Consider the following 13,740-nt stretch of genomic DNA (forward strand, 5'->3'; position numbering starts at 1 on the left):
TAGTAAGGTGTCGCGCAGGTCAACAGAGAAGCCTGCGGTGCAGTTCTTGAAATCGGCTGGGGCTGTGTATTCCGTTTTGGAGAGGCAGTGTTGCATAGCGGTTAAGAGCTCTAGACTCTGTGGCCAGGCTGCTCGGGGACAAATCCTGGCTCTGTTCTCCACTCACCGTGTGACTGAGGCTAAGTTATCCAGCCTCTTTATGCCCCAGTTTCCTAATCTGGAACGGAGGATCATGACAGTACCTATCTTAGAGGGTTTTGGGTCATCAGTGTAAAGCCTTTAGGCGTTATCTGGCACAGACTGAGGGCCATAGATATTATCAGAGACGTCATCCAGTTTCAGAAGTGTTATACATCCCACTTCAAGGGTTCTAACTTTGCTTCTCACCCATTCGAACTTTCTCTGAGGTCGTATTATAGAATGAATACACTACTGCCCAAGAAGTTTGGGTGAGGTCTGCAGAGAGACCCGTGTGACTTGCAACTGCCAGTTTGAAGGTGATGGCAAATTTCCATAAGCCATAGTAAATTCTTGAGTACCTAAGATAAATAGAACTTGAACGGACTTTGACTGAAATTCTGTTTGAAAGATTGATCATTCTATTTTTCTAGACTTCTTTGGAAAAACACAGGCATGTGTTTTTGTATTTAGTATGTTTTAGTATGTGTTTAGTATGTTTTGATGCTCAAGATAAGATAAAAATTTGCAGATTCGCAATGCAAGAGATTGCATTCAGTATGTAAGAGTAGCATTTTTTTAAAAGATTTTATTTATTTATTTGACAGACAGAGATCACAAGTAGGCAGAGTGGCAGGCAGAGGGAGCGGGGTGGGGGGAGCAGGCTCCCTGATGGGCACAGAGCCTGATGCGGGGCTCGATCCCAGGACCCTGGGATCATGACCTGAGCTGAAGGCAGAGGCTTTAACCCACTGACCCACCCAGGCACCCCAAGAGTAGCATTTTCTATTCTGCTTTGACACCACTAGTTAATTACAAATAAATAACACGGTGTTGTGCGAAGGTCTCAGGTCTTGGGGTCAGACCATCCTTGTAAGACTTCCAGTTCTGTTACTCCCTGTGTGTTCTTGGGGAACCACTTAACTTCTCTTGCCCTTGGCTTTCTTATCTCTAAACAGAAGCTAACAGCATTTATCCTTACACGGTTATCCAAAGGACAAAACTAGACAATGCACATGAAAACATTTGACACATAGATGTGCTCAGTAAACCTGAATGAAACAAAAATAATTAACAAACTTATCTAAACCCCCAGTCTGCCACATGAAAAAAGCAGAATTATTCCATGAAGCTTAATGCTTTTCGTGGAAGGAAATTCCAGTTAGGCTAATGAAAGGGGGCATTGCTGGTACGATCAAATTTGTCAAACCAGTAAGTGTATAAACAAGAAGGATAAAGATCAGGGTTATGGAATCCTGTTCCCTTGTCAACAGCCAGTTCAATTAGCTTTATAAATGGAAGAGGCTTTAATTATAGAGGATGAAGTGCCAAAATCAACAGGTAAATATAGAGCAGGGTTTTTTTGTTTCTTTATTTGTTTTTTCTATTTTCAAAAGGCTTCTCTTTATGCCATTAGAAAGAGGTTTGCAGATTATCCAAGAAAATTCTGTTTCCTACTCTGAAGGAATTCTTTTAAAAATATTTCGAGCATCAAATGGATAATAGTGGTCAGCTATTTTAAGATTTAACATACTAAGAAGAGTGCTTTGCTTAGAAGGTAAAAGTACTCTACTGAGACCAGGTATAATAATTTCCATCGCTGAATTGTGATACCAACATCATTATAAATATTCCTTTGTTAATGTAATTTTCCTCCCTTTCTCTTAGAGATTTCCACTTCCACTCAATGCTCCTCTTTAAAAAAAAATTGGGTTTCGTTGGATTAGGAGAAGTAAACTATGCAAATAATCGTCAGGGAGATTGGCCAGATTGTCGATGACATCACCATCCCACCACCTAAATACAGGCTTTTTATTGGCTGTTCTCAGAGGCAGACAAGACCGGGAAGGCTCTGTCTGCATCACTTGTGAGTTGGAGAAAGCTCTGAGTCTATACTAAATTTTGTTGTTTTTTTTCCCTTAAAATGTACTCAGAATCATTATCCATATATTATTACATCTCCCATGTTATTCCACATGGAAATATGTCTAAGTAAATATTTTAAGCGACTCCTTACCCATTCTATCAAGTGACTGTATCATGGATTGTTTACTAACCCTTCTTCTTAGATACTTAGGTGTTTCCATTTTTTGCCTTCAGAAACAAAACTGTAATTTTATTTTATTCAAAATTGTACATGTTATTTCCTCCACAGCATGGAATCTCTGATACCTGACTGGTTTTTTTTTTTTAAAGAATTTTTATTTATTTATTTGACAGAGAGAGAGAGAGATCACAAATAGGCAGAGAGGCAGGCAGAGAGAGAAGGGAAAGCAGGCTCCCTGCTGAGCAGAGAGCCCCATGTGGGGCTCAATCCCAAAACCCTGGGATCATGACCTGAGCCAAAGGCAGAGGCTTTAACCCACTGAGCCACGCAGGCGCCCTAACTGGTCATGTTTTAAACAAGTAACACTGAACAGATTGCCATTCCTATGTCCCTTCCTCTCACAACGTCCCTGAGACCTGTGTGGGAGATCCCAGGGTCCGGCTCATTCCTGGGACAGGTACATCTCCTGTCTGTAGTAGAAAAAGCTGGAAGTTCCTGCATTTCATTTCAGGTGGATGCATAGTCTTCATTCTCAGTGCTTGTTGCTCCTTAGTATGGGAGAAAGGTCACAGCATCATGGCTATGAACAGAGGAGGTTTGTGAAGTGTAAACATAAGCCCTGATTGTACTGCTCTGTGTGGAAGCCTGGGACTTGGGGTTTCTTGGTGGTTCCATCGTTAAGCATCTGCCTTCAGCTCAGGTCATGATCCCAGGGTCCTGGGATCGAGCCCCGAATCGGGCTCCCTGCTCAGTGGGAAGCCTGCTTCTCCTTCTCCCACTCCTCCTGCTTGTGTTCCCTCTCTGGCTGTTTCTCCCTGTCAAATAAATAAATAAAATCTTAAAAAAAAAAAAAAAGTCTGAGATTGGTAAAATGACTGCTTTGTGTCCTTTCCCATCTCTATAGGGAATCCATAGAAAACCTCTGGACAATCTGTTACTTAAAGCTGAAAAGGCTAGACCTTAAAAAAAATAAAATCAAATGAAAAAAGAGGGGAAAAAAAAAGAAAGAAAATAGCAGCTTTGCTCAGAGAGAATCAGTGGTTTATTATTTTACATCTGAAGAGAGATATCTATGGCAATTACATCTGTTCATCTATGTGGTACTTTCAGATATGATAATAAGAATAAACAGTCATACCATTGAAAGAGAACTCGGGTGCCGTGCATTTTGCTAGGAACCTTGTGAACACTCTCTTACTTAATCCCCACAACAGTTCTGCAAGGTAAATGTTATTCCCACTGTACAAATGAGAAAACAGACTCAGAGGGATTCTAGCACTTTCTTTCATGGGCCTGAGATCAGCAACCTGCTCTGTCTAGCTCTAAAGGTGAAAAAACCTAAAAGCTCACCCTTCACAGCTATAATTCTAAGCCACTCCTGTGGTAAAGAATTTATCAATGAGGACTAGTCTACAGTTAAATATATGTGCATTCATTCAGACATATTTATGAAACACATAGCATGTACAAAGGCTTTACAAGATGCCTATGGAAGATAGAGAACCAGAAAAGACAAGGGTCCCTGCCTATGGATTCAAGTCCAGGTGGGGAAATAAAAGGCACAAACAAAATGTAAAACAACAAAAGATTGAAATAGTGATGTGTGTCAACATTCCAAGGCGGGGAGTCATTAAGTCCCCCAGTGCAGAGGGGAGAGAGGTCTCCTAAGGGACTGACATGACCCTGAGAAAGAGGTGTTTACACACGTTCATCCATATCGTGAGTGTTAAAAGGATAATATGTTGTTTTAGAATGATTCAGAAGTCTTTAAGTAGGTAAGAAATATATAAGTCATCTTTTAAAAAATATATTTTATGTATTTATTTAAGAGAGAGAGAGCACACAAGCGGGGAGCCATTCTGGGGGGCAGAGAAAGAGGGAGAAGCAGACTCCCCTCCGAGCAGGGAGCCTGCCTGGGGGGCTTGATCCCAGGATCCTGAGATCAGGACCTGAGCTGAAGGCAGAAGCTTAACCTACTGAGTCACCCGGGTGCTACAAATCATCTTGAAAATAGAATCATTCAATATTCGGATCTTTTTATTCTTATATCTGCATATTATAGAGTTTTTATGGCGTATGGGAAAAACATTTTTTTCTTTTTATTCTCTGAGACCGTAGGACAGTGTTTCTCAGAAAGTCTGGTTCGTGGATTACAGGCAACATAAATCAATGTTATGAAATTTAGTTATATATTCAGATCCCCAGATCCTATACCAAAGGGATAGAAACAGAATTTCCAGGGAGGGGGGACCTGAAAACTTACACTTGAAACAAGGACCCAAGGTGATTCTTTTTTTTTTAAAGATAGATTTTTGGGGGGTGCCTGGGTGGCTCAGTGGGTTAAAGCCTCTGCCTTCAGCTCAGGTCATGATCCCAAGGTCCTGGGATCAAGCCCCGAATTGGGCTCTCTGCTCAGCAGGGAGCCTGCTTCCCCCTCTATCTCTGCCTGCCTCTCTGCCTGCTTGTGATCTCTCTCTGTGCCAAATAAATAAATAAAATCTAAAAAAAAAAAAAAGATAGATTTCTGTGGGTTTTTTTTTAAGATTTTATTTATTTATTTGATGGAAATCACAAGTAGGCAGAGAGGCAGGCAGAGAGAGAGAGGAAGGGAAGCAGCCTCCCTGCCGAGCAGAGAGCCTGATGTGGGACTCCAGGACCCCGGGATCATGACCTGAGCCGGAGGCAGAGGCTTTAACCCACTGCGCCATCCACGTGCCACAAGGACCCAAGGTGATTCTTATGCACACTGAAGTTTATGAACCCCTGATGTAGGGGAAGACTTTGTTGATCACATTTATTATTTTTTTAATTCAACAAACATGTAGATTTATTTTAAATCAGAAAAATATGATATACTTCATGAATTTGCATGTCATCTTTGTGCAGGGGCTGTGCTGATCTTCTCTTTATTGTTCCAATTTTGGTATACGTGCTGCTGAAGAAAGCACGGTTGGTCACATATATCACATTTATCACATTTATTGATAGATTTGTGAAATAATAATATCTCCAGGGGCACCTGGGTGACTCTGTTCTTGATCTCAGAGTCGTGAGTTCAAGCCCTGCATTGGGCTCCATGCTGGGTGTGGAACGTAATTTTAAGAAAAGGAACAATGTTTAAAAGTAATAATATCTCCTATTTATTGAGCACCTACTATTTGCCTGTCACAAGCTCCCATCTGGGCTATAAAACAAACTTCGTAGGTAAGTTTCATAACCTCCTTTTCACAGATGGGAAACTGAGGCTCCAAGAGGTTTAAAACTTGACACCTGACTTGGGAGAGCTAGCCCAACCAGTTCTGTGTGCCTTCAGTGGCTTCTCCCACAATGCCCACTGCTCTGTTGCTTAGGCTATGCTAATGGGTACACGCTTATTAATATTAAAAACAGCTATCATTTAAGTGCCTTTTACGAGCCATATAATTACAGCCTAAACCTTTCAATAACTTCAAATGGTACTTTGCCATGTAAGGGAATTAAGAAGCAGAGATACTAGTATATCTCTCAAAATTACCGCGTTTTCTTATTCCGGTGGGACTTTCCTCGTTTTTACTTCCCCTGACTGTTTCTGAAACCTTTTTCAGCTCTGTCGGGTCTCCCTTTCCTTGGTGTACTATACCCCGGCCCTTTGCACCTCGTTTGGAATGACAAACCAAGCGTGGAAGTGACGGCTTTCTCACAGCCATTGCCCCTTTTCCCAACACGGGAACGGAGAGCTATAGTCTGAATCAGGAGGGAAGTGTCAGTTGCTGGAAAAAACCTGCTGATCTTGTGACTGCAAAAAGAAAAAGACAATTTAATTAAGAAAGCCTTTCCTGGGAAGGAGGGGATCACACTATCCCATGTGAGATCTTATTCTCGATTATGTCATAAATCGTTTTCAGGGAGTCTCATATGGCCCTGGGGCATCCCCAAGCAGCTCGAGGGACAAAGGGCTGTTTTCACTGGTGAGTCCACCCAGGCTTGCCTTATGCCTCTCACAGGGTACTGGGGAAAGAAGATAATATTCTCTTTCAAGATGCAGTGACTTAGTATAATTCAGTAACATAAATAGCTTAAAATATATAAATGTCTATACCCTTTTACCCAGTAATACCCTCCTGGAAAATAATTCAAAAGAAGAAAACAAAGCAACAACACAACAATAATAACAACAAAATATAAAGCAGCATTGTTTAGAGCAGTGGAAAACCTGAACCGACCTACATGCCCAAGCGTAGGAAGCGGGTGAGTAACAATGGTCTGAGACTGCAGTGGAATGTTAGCTGCCGTTGAAGAGATCCGTATGATAAGTGTATAGGAACACAAAAAGACTTCTTTACAGAACATAAAATGAAAGCATCAGAATGGAAAATTGTCCTGAGCTAGATAGATAAGGAGTCCGACAAACATGTGGACAAATCCACTTGACCTAAGTATTGATTTTCACATTTATAAAACAAAGATAAGATATCCATCTTTCCAGGATCCTTTGTGAGAACTAAAGTTGATATAAAGCATGGATAAAGATGGGAAGGGAGTGGGGTGCCTGGGTGGCTCAGTCGTTAAGTGTCTGCCTTCTGCTCAGGTCATGATCCCAGGGTCCTGGGATCGAGCCCCGCACTGGCCTTTCTGCTCAGCAGGGAGCCTGCTTCTCCCTCTGCCTCTCCCCTTGCTTGTGTTCCCTCTCTTGCTGTGTCTTTCTGTGAAGTAAATAAATAAAGTCTTAAAAAAGAAAAAAAAAAGATGGGAAGGGAGTACTAAGCAGTAATTGTAAGTTTTATGCTGGAATATGGGACCACTGAAAATTTTATTTGGAAAGTACTTGTTTTTTATTTTATTTTATTTTTATTATTTTAAGATTTGATTGATTGATTTACTTACTTTTTAAATATTTTATTTATTGGGCTTCCTGGGTGGCTCAGTGGGTTAAAGCCTCTGCCTTCGGCTCAGGTCATGATCCCAGGGTCTTGGGATCGAGCCCCGAATCTGGCTCTCTGCTCAGCAAGGAGCCTGCTTCCTCCTCTCACTCTGCCTGCCTCTCTGTCTACTTGTGATCTCTGTCTGTCAAATAAGTGAATAAAATATTTTAAAAGAAAGATTTTATTTATTTATTTGATGCAGAGAGCATGAGCAGGGGGAACAGCAGAGGGAGAGAGGGAAGCAGGCTCCCCGCTGAGCAGGGAGCCCATGAGGAATTTGATCCTAGGACCCCGGGATCATGACCTGAGGCGAATGCAGATGCTTAACCAACTGAGCCACCCAGGTGCCCCAGAAAGTACTTATTATTTATGATGTTTTAAATGTTATACTATTTCCCTCCTTTCTTCCTCCATGCCCTTAAAAAAATTGCATACTCCCTATGTAGGAAGTGTGTGCAGGTGTCATCAGGAAACTTGCCTAAATGGATCACTATGCCCTACTGGGAAAGCGGTCCTCAAACCATACAACTGGAGTCAGCTCTAGGAAAAGGATAGGAACCCCAAACACTGGCATCTAGAAAGGTGGCTCAGCTAGGTTCCAGGCTTGTTTTCCAAGCATTTAGAAGATAGATAGAAGCACTTGTTAGATAGAGGTCTCTCTCCTGACAGTTTGGAGGTGGGGAAGGTTCTCATGACCAGGATGCCTGCTTTCCATCCACAGTTGCTTCAGAATGCTCCTCCCGCCTCCCTTAAACCACTTCCCTGCAGAGCTAGATTCATGAGCAAGGAAGTAGCAGGAGGACGGTAGGAAAAAAATAGCTTCTTTTGGCTAATATATACTGAGCACCCTCTTTATATCACGCATCATGTTTGGCACATATAGATACAGACTAAGCCAGGTAGAATATGTTTAGAACACAGGCTTCAAAAAACAAACAAACAAACAAACAAAAAAACCCCACAGGCTTCAGAATCTTCTAGAAAACCTCTACCTAGATAGTGTTGACCTAGGAGAGGGTATTATTGGCAGATTTTCATCTATCCATCTTCATCCAAGATCAGCAGAGAGGTACAAGAATATAACTTGTTGCAGGGTTTTATTCTGAGCAAGTAAGGAAATTAGTCTAAAATGGGTTCCACTGAAGTGTCAGGCAACATAGTACAGAAAGGATGAAAACCATTTAGACCTGAAAAAACAGTAGCAATCTTCTCTTACTAATGAGAAATGAATGGTGGTAACAGTATGTCCAGGGCTTCTGCTAGAAAGCTTTGGGTCAGTTACTTCCGTTCCTCTAAAAAATTTCTGGAAACTTTGTTCTACTTGGCGGTAAAACAAAGATGATCCCTATTTAGGGTTCTACCAAATTCTTTTTAATTGATTGTTTTTCCTCCCCAGGCCCTGCCTTCCAACAGCCAGGGACACCACTGATGAAATATTCAGAATTGGGAAGATATTTGATGTATAATTAAATAGAATACATTTAGAAGTTCAGTTTTATAGACCTTTAATCTTCAACCTAATAAATCTTCATGGAGAGAATCTCACAAACAAAACTGAAATATTTTTAGAAATACTATCCTCCTTGGAAAAATGAATAACCTTGAATGTAACTACTATACATAGGAAGGAAAACATTTACCAAGCACTTTTATATACCAGGCAAGGTACTAAACACTTTACACGTTATTTCATGTAATCTTCATGACCCTGTGAGGTCAGTATTACTAGCCCCACTATATGGATGAAGTCATGTCCTTAAGATCACAAAGTAATATATTAGCACATCTCGGGCTGGAACTCAGGTCAGATTCTGACTCTGATGCTTTTCCTTAAATTTTTACAGGAGTTCATTTCCAAAACCCTTTCATTTACTATAGCTCATTCCATCCTCCCACCAACACAGTGATGTTGAACACAACCTTAGGATTCTTTTACCAGAAGTCACAGAGCCAGGGGCAAAACCAAGGCTTATAGCAGTCATAACTTCAATGACCTTCTATCGAGTGCCTTTCATCTGGTAGGCTCTGTGCTAAGTATTTTTTATACTTTTCCCCCCATTTTAATCTTCACAATAACCTTTTGAGGTGGGCACTATTATTATCCCATTTGATGGATGAGAAAACCAAGACTCAGAAGGGCCAAACTTGGGGCGCCTGGGTGGCTCAGTGGGTTAAAGCCTCTGCCTTCAGCTCAGGTCATGATCCCAGGGTCCTGGGATCGGGCCCCACATGGGGCTCTCTGCTCGGTGGGGAGCTTGGCTTCCGCTCCTTCTCTCTCTGCCTGCTTCTCTGCCTGCTTGTGATCTCTGTCTGTCAAATAAATAAATAAAAATCTTAAAAAAAAAAAAAAAAGAAGGGCCAACCTCCTGCCCAAGTTTATATACTAGCATGTCAGGACTACAATTCAGGTCTGTAATAATGATAACACAATTGATAAAAAAAAAAAAACAGTGGCCATATTTTGAGCTCTTATTATGTGTTAGATAATGCTTTAACTTTTTTTTTGCAACATATTTTGAGATTTACAATTGGCATCACTTTTTTTTAGTATATGTGCTGCCAAAGCGAGCACCGGCATAGCTTTTTTTTTTTCAAGGTTTTATTTTTAAGTAATCTCTTAAATTTTTTTTAAATATTTTATTTATTTATTTGACAGAGAGAGAGAGATCACAGTAGACAGAGAGGCAGGCAGAGAGAGAGAGAGGGAAGCAGGCTCCCCGCTGAGCAGAGAGCCCGATGTGGGACTCGATCCCAGGACCCTGAGATCATGACCCGAGCCGAAGGCAGCGGCTTAACCCACCGAGCCACCCAGGTGCCCCAGTAATCTCTTAAATTTAAATAAATCTTATGGGACGCCTGGGTGGCTCGGTGGGTTAAGCGGCTGCTTTCGGCTCAGGTCATGATCTCAGGGTCCTGGGATCGAGTCCCACATCGGGCTCCTTGCTCGGCGGGGAGCCTGCTTCTCCCTCTGCCTCTGCCTGCCACTCTGTCTGCCTGTGCTCGCTCGCTCTCTCTCTCTAACAAATAAATAAATTTAAAAAAATTTTAAATAAATCTTAAATCTTACTTAAATTTAAGTAATCTTTTAAATCACACCCAGCGTGGGACGTGAATTTACCACCCTAGAAAGCAAAAGTTGCAGGTTCTACCGACTGAATCAGCCAGGCATCCCAGCACTGTTCTTTCGATGCTCACAATTTTTCAGATAAGAACCTAAGATTTATAGAAAATAAGTTAAGGTCTCCAAGACATACAAATGGGAAAGGGTAGAGTCAGGATTTGAATGCACGTCTCTGGGGCCCTTGGCTGGCTCCGTCAGTAGAGCATGCAACTCTTAATCTCAGAAATGTGAGGTTCAAGCCCTATGTTGCGTGTGGAGATTACTTAAAAATAAAATCTTAAAAAAATGAATGCAGGTTTCTTTGATTCCAAGACCTATGTCCTTAACCATGAGGTTTTGCTCCCTCCTGCTCTCTACACACCCTTACTACCCTAAGTGTGGTCCCCAGATCAGCAGCATTGGCATTACCCAGACCTACTGAATCAAGTGTATTTTGACAGTATGCCTGCATGATTCCTGCGTCCATTAAACTTTGAGAAGCACTGCTCTAGCACCAGCAATACACAAAATAAGAAGCCAGATTGTCAAGAACAGAGCATATTCCCTTGGAAATCAGTTTTGAGCTAGAGGAAGATATGTCCTGCAGCTAAACTTGATAATGGTGAACTTTTTCTAATTCATGGATCAAATTAAGTCAATGAATTATATTTTCTTGTCTTTCCTTCCATCATTTTCTTTCTCTTCTTTGGAGTTGACTATCATTTGCCTGACTATCACTTCAGAAGATGACAATAATTGAACAGTAGTAAAGAAATACTTATGGAAAACTCAAAATGTCGATTGTAGTATTTTTTTTCCTTTTAATTTGTAGGTTTTTAAATTCTTGGATTTCTACTCAAAAAGATTTTATTTTGGGGGTGCTTGGGTGGCTCAGTGGGTTAAGCTTCTGCCTTCAGCTCAGCTCATGGTCTCAGGGTCCTGGGATCGAGCCCCCCACGTAGGGCTCTCTGCTCAGCAGGGAGCTTGCTTCCCCCCCCCCTGCCTGCTGCTCTGCCTACTTGTGATCTCTCTCTCTGTGTCAAATAAATAAATAATATCTTTTAAAGAAAAGATTTTATTTTTAAGTAATCTCTACACCCAATGTAAGACTCAAACTCACAACCCCAAGATCAAGAGTCGCATTCTCTACGGAGAAAGCCAGCCAGGCGCCCCCTAAATCCTCAGATTCGTGATTGTGATTTTATGTTGCTTAATAGAGAACAGTTATTCTCTTGGTGAACTTGTTCCTAATTCACACTGCAGAAATGAATGTTATTGTCTTTTGGCATTCCACAAAAAGCACCTGATTTCCACCTACATGAACATGAGGATCAAGACTCCAGAGTCTTGGGACACTTGGCTGGCTCAGTTGGTAGGGCTGATCTCTTGATCTCAGGGTCATGATTTCAAGCACGGCATTGAGCATGGAGCTTATGTAAGAAAAATGAAAAATAGGGTCACCTGTCATTCGTATGGGTTAAGCGTCTGATCATGGTCATTATTCCAGGGTCCTGGGATCGAGCCCCAGATGGGGCTACCTGCTCAGCAAGGAGTTTGCTTCTCCCTCTCCTACTGCCTCTCCTCCTGCTTCTTTATTTGCTGTCTCTCTAGCAAATAAATAAAATCTTCAAAAAATATATATTAAAATATAAAAATAAACAAACAAAAGAAGACTTTGAAATCTCTCTAGAAATCATATCATCTAACCAAGAGGAACTTGTCATAGTTCCAAGAGGAACTTGTTCTTACTGGATAGTAAAAATATGAGTAGTTTTTATGTTCTCCTTTGTGCTGTCCTGAATATTTAAAGATATCTACAGTGAACATTCATTGACAAATGTCCAAGGAACACCTACTAAGTCACAGACACTGTTCTGGGTGCTAGAAAGAGAGCAGTGAACAAGCCAAAAAAACAAACAAAAAAAATCTGTGCTCTGGATTGGTGGTTGCAAGAGGTAGAGTAGGGGGATGGGACAAAATAGGTGAAAGGAGTCAAAAGAAGCAAACGTCCAGATGTGAAACAAATAAGTCACGGGGATGTCACCTATAGCATGGTGACTGGTGCTAATAATACTGTATCACATATTTGAAAGTTGCTAAGAGAGTAAGTATCAAAAAAAAAAAAAAGAGAGAGTAAGTCTCAAAATTTCTCATCACAAGAAAAAATTCTTTAGGTATGGTAATGGATGTTAACTAGACTTATGTTGAATATGCACAAATAGTGAATCATTACATTGTATACCTGAAACTAACATAAACTTTAATGTCAATTATATCTCAATTTAAAAAATCTGTTCTTGGGCGCCTGGGGGGCTCAGTGGGTTAAAGCCTCTGCCTTCAGCTCAGGTCATGGTCTCAGGGTCCTGGGATGGAGCCCCACATCGGGCTCTCTGCTCAGCGGGGAGCCTGCTTCCCCCTCTCTCTCTGCCTGCCTCTCTGCCTACTTGTGATCTCTCTCTGCCAAAATAAATAAAATTTAAAAAAACTGTTATTTTTTAAACATTTTATTTTATTTTTTACTTCTTTTTTTTTTTTAAGATTTTATTTATTTATTTGACAGAGACCGAGATCACAAGCAGGCAGAGAGGCAGGCAGAGAGAGGGGGGGGAAGCAGACTCCCCGCTGAGCAGAGAGCCCAATGTGGGACTCGAAATTTTTTACTTTTATTTTTTTAAAAGATTTTATTATTTATTTGAAAAACAGAGGCAGAGGTAGCAAGGGAGAGCAGGAGCTGGGAGGAGAGGGATAAGTGGGGTCCCCACTGAGCAGGGAGCCAGATGTGGAGCCAGATTCGGGGCTGGATCCTAGGACCCCAGGATCACGACCAGAGCTGAAAGCAGACGCTCAACCGACTGAGCCACCCAGGTGCTCCAAAGTCTCTGTTCTGATGTCAGTATCTTTGGGCTTTTCCTCTTGGGTTGGTCAGAGTCCTTGAAGAAGACACGTCGCATTTCCTCTCTGGAAGGTAAATGTCTGGTAGCCAGAGATGTAGGAATTGAATGGTGGAAGAGGCCTGGGGATCTGAGCATCCAATATCCAGAAATCCAGTTATCTCCCATTTTATTACACAGAGACACCTCTTGACCCTCTCTGGAGAATAAATACTTCAGTCTTCTTTTAGAGAAAGGAGCACAGCCATTGAAGAAGGGAGAGGCAACCTGGCCATCTTGAACAGCTCTCGAAATTCTTATTTTAATCCCTGCCCAGGGTACCACCTGTAGGTGACAGCCCTTGCTGTCCTATACCTCTCTGGTGGGCACCAGCGGTGCGGGGTGGGGGAGGTGTGGGGAGCCACCGCCACCAAGTCTGGAGACTTGAGGGACTGGGCAGGTACAAATCAGGTTGGGCCTCGGCTTTTTCCACTTTGGATTTAAGGTTCGGGTTTCTGCAGGTTAACTTAACTTAGTTAACGCATGTCTATTTGCTTTCTACCTTCTCCCTTTTTTGTTTTTGTTTTCCCTACTGGCTCCTCTCATTATTGTGGGTTCACACTTAAAAAACCCACTACTGTCATT

Source organism: Martes martes, assembly GCF_963455335.1.
Source record: "Martes martes genome assembly, chromosome: 15".
NCBI lineage: Eukaryota > Metazoa > Chordata > Mammalia > Carnivora > Mustelidae > Martes > Martes martes.